This window comes from Callorhinus ursinus, unplaced genomic scaffold (genome assembly GCF_003265705.2).
Source record: "Callorhinus ursinus isolate GAN/ISIS: 27379988/994484 unplaced genomic scaffold, GSC_fseal_2.0 scaffold38, whole genome shotgun sequence".
NCBI lineage: Eukaryota > Metazoa > Chordata > Mammalia > Carnivora > Otariidae > Callorhinus > Callorhinus ursinus.
This window is the reverse complement of record NW_027397100.1, coordinates 15,411,161-15,413,678: the sequence shown is the minus strand read 5'-3', so window position 1 is coordinate 15,413,678 and position 2,518 is coordinate 15,411,161. Positions and strand designations below refer to the sequence as shown.

At 46.3% G+C, this 2,518-nt stretch overlaps 1 long non-coding RNA gene across 1 annotated transcript; it reads left to right on the top strand.

Moving 5' to 3' along the window:
* LOC112827698 (uncharacterized) lies at positions 1-1,870 on the top strand. Its single transcript, XR_003209302.2, has 2 exons — positions 1-55; positions 827-1,870. It is a non-coding gene; the product is annotated as an uncharacterized lncRNA (long non-coding RNA).
* Positions 1,871-2,518: the final 648 nt, after the last annotated feature.

Genomic DNA, 2,518 nt, shown 5'->3' with positions numbered 1-2,518 from the left:
CTGCTGCTCATCACTATCTCTGCCATCTACGGCCACAAGAAGCAAGGGCCTGACTGTAAGTTGTGGGTCAGGGAGGACAGGCCAAGGTCAGTCCCAGAGGGAGCAAGGTCAGGAAAAGTCAGCCCACAGGTCACACAAAGTCAGTGCCCAACTGGAGTAAAGAGCATGTGACACACCTCCCTTGATAACCTCCCTTATCCTCAGGAGTCTCAGGAATCCCACCTCCCTGAGGTATGTGGGGGGGGTGCTTTAGCCTATAAGAGGTGGGTGGGGTCAAAGACTGTCAAAGACTGTGCACAGAGTCTAAGGGATTCTGGGAAGGAAGTGGGCAGAGGGGCTGAATGAGAGGCAGCTGAGTGTGAGGAACCCTTGGAGACCATCTCTAAATTATTTGAGTACTGGGCTCCTTCAAGCACAAGGAGTCCACGTTTAGGAGCAGGTCATGAGTGTTCCACCTTCATGAGTGGGATTAGAGAAGAGGGGTTCTTACAGAAGAGCCCCCCCAGGGCTCCCCACTTTGACCACATGAGGACACAATGAGAAATCTGTAGAGGGCTCTCTCCCCAACAGGATGGCTCCATGATCTCAGACTCTAGCCTCCACAACTATGAGCAAGAACTTTCTTTTGTTTCTTGGCCACCCAGTCTGGGATATTTTGTTATAACTGCATGAATGACTAAGACTGATGATAACCGCACATATAAAATAAATATCTTTGAGCCCATATTGATATAAGCAAATAACTGAATAAATTAATAAACTGAGAAGAAAAAAATGTCCTGTACAGAAAAGTCCCAAATGATTTATGTAGATACTTCACCCTCAGAGGGGGAGCCTAACTGCCTACTCCTGGAGTGCAGTCACTTGTGGTAACTACCCTCCAAAGAAGACAGAATGGAAAGGAGGAAAAAGGAGTAACTACAGAGGGGACAACTGAAAAATACAGTTCAGCCAGGTGATCACGAGTTCACCAATAGTCACAAACCACGGCCACAGCGTGTATCCTGGATTAATGTGATGAAAACAGCACTTTTCCTCTGTGACCTTCCTCCCCAAGCCCATCACCCCAGTCTGCTTATGAGAAAAGCATCTAACAAATTGCAATGAGGGACAATCCATGATATACTTGAGCAGCATTCCTCAAAACTGTCAGGCCATCACCAACAAGGAAAGTCCAAGAAGCTCTCACAGCTGAGAGGAGCCTAAAGAGACATGACAAAAAAAATGTAATGTGGTATCCTCCATGGAATTCTGGAACAGAAAGGGACATGGGGTAAAAACTAAGGGTATTTCTTCTGGACTGAATATTTGTGTCTCTCCAATGTTCATGTGTTGAAATGTAATATCCAGTGTGATTGGATTTGGAGGTGGAGTCTTAGACAGACAGGTAATGAGGTCATGAGGGTGGTGTCCTCATGAATGGGATCACTGCTCTCATGAAAAGGGGCCAGATAGCCAGCTCACCCTATCCACCACGTGAGAATGCAAGTAGTTGGCAGTCTGCAACTGCAAGGAGGGTTGTCATCACAACCCAACTATCCTGGCACCCTGATCTCAGACTTCCAGCCTCCAGGACTATGAGAAATAAGTTCCTATTGTTTCAAGGCAACCAGTTTATGCTGTATTGTTATAGCCACCCAAGCTAAGACAAAATCAAAATAAACTACAGATTTTGGTTAATAATAATGTACCAATATTGGTTCCCTAATTATAATAGATGCAACAAATTACTGTAAAATGCTAAAAAGAGGGGAAACTGTATGCAGCTATAGATTGGAACTCTGTGTGATTGTGGTAATTTTTCTCTAAATGTAAAACTGCTCCAAAAAAGTAACTGTATTAAAAAAAAAATGTCAACATCTTGTCCTCAGATGTGTGTCTGCCTCTTGCATCCCCTTGGAGGGCAATTTAAGGAAATGTGTGGTGGGGGATGTCTGTGTTTCTATACCCAAGTTTTATCTTACTTGACAAGTCTAAGGTCCCTCCTCCTTCCTCAGTCCTCTGCTAGAGCTCACTCCAAAGCCAGAGATCCCAGAAGAACCTGCTTCTCAGTCACCCACAATATTCATACTAAATGTTTCCAATTAGTAAAGACCAGGTTAGACCAAGTGGGGTAAGGGAACTCTGGGCCCTTGAGTGAGGTGGGTTAGCTTTAAGACCTCCGTGGGGGATGCAGTTAATCCATGTCCTGAGCCCAAGGAGTTGAGGTGGAAGGGGCTGTGCAGAGGGTGGTGGAGGCTGTGATGCACCAGGCCTGAGGAGATGCCCCTTAACTGTCAGCTCTCTTTGGGATGGTCTCCGCTAAGGAGAGCTACCATGCCCAAGGTCATGCCTGGGACATGGCCACATCCTGTGGCTCATCAACATGGGGATGTAAGGGTCCAGCCTCTCAACCCAGCTCAGGAGAACTCCAAAGGAACATCCTAGTATCAGAGCTCCACGGGAGATCAGCTGAGGTCTTCATTGGGCCTTCACTGCAGCTCAATTTCTAAACAATTCCTCTCCCTTCTCCTCCTAG